Below are 841 nucleotides of genomic sequence, written 5' to 3'. Positions count from 1 at the left end.
ACGGGGAGAGACCAATAGTTGCCCCTTAGATGGCTGCTCATAAGCTTTTAAGACCCCAGTTGCTACTCACCAAAGCAGGATGTAGAACATTGTCTCTGTGGACTATGTTATGACAGTTGACCTTAGTGTCTCCCGAGACAATGGTCCTGAGCTCCATGCCCGGTACCTCATTCCCTCCGTGTCATTGATTATCACTGAGAGGTTTTTTTCCTGCCCTACTTTTAAGGGTCTTCAGGGAGATTCGCACTCAGTACCAGCACAGCAGTCTAGGGTTTTGAGAGACTGCTTAGTCTGTGTTGGGCCCTCTGGAGCCAGTTTTAGTTGATTCTCATGGAAGACAGAGCTGTGCTTTTTGTCATGCTTTGCACAGACTCATGACATGGTTGTAACAGCCCTGTCTCCACGGGGCTCCAGTGAGGACAGGCCATGCAAATTGTCATGTCAGTGTGTTTCTTATCTTTCTTTATCAGCCTCGTTCCCCTAACCCATCACTATCTCCCAAAATAAGGAGGCAGTGAGTTGTAATCGGCAGGGGTGGGCATTGGTTGGGAAGACCTAGGATCTTCTTCCACTCAATCAGTTGGGCAAGTTGCCCCATCTCATAGAGTCCCTGTTCCTTAGCTGACAGGTGGGTGAGTAACATTCGCCTTCCGTGGCTGAGCTGTGTTTATAGTGCAGCTCCTGCAGGAGTCCTGCTGCCAGACTCCTGCGAAGCACTGTCTGTGGCTCTCGATCAATGGTAGGTACCCGGCGGGGCCGCTCCTGTTGCCGGCAGGCTCCCTGCCCCACCTCAACCCCAGCCCAGGCACACAGGCAGGCACAAACCCCCTCACTCAGCCAG

General features: G+C 52.3%; 1 protein-coding gene across 1 annotated transcript in view; it reads left to right on the top strand.

Moving 5' to 3' along the window:
* The window catches only part of DGKI (diacylglycerol kinase iota), a 380807-nt gene that overhangs the window by 37953 nt on the left and 342013 nt on the right, over positions 1 to 841 (top strand). The window contains exon 3 of the mRNA XM_042782691.1: positions 263 to 295. The gene's annotated coding sequence lies outside the window, so the exon portion shown is untranslated. The remainder of the gene's footprint in view (positions 1 to 262; positions 296 to 841) is intronic.

Source organism: Orycteropus afer, unplaced genomic scaffold (assembly GCF_000298275.1).
Source record: "Orycteropus afer afer isolate SDZICR_OR568_19922 unplaced genomic scaffold, OryAfe1.0 scaffold00413, whole genome shotgun sequence".
Classification (NCBI taxonomy): domain Eukaryota; kingdom Metazoa; phylum Chordata; class Mammalia; order Tubulidentata; family Orycteropodidae; genus Orycteropus; species Orycteropus afer.
This window is presented reverse-complemented; position numbering and strand designations above follow the sequence as displayed.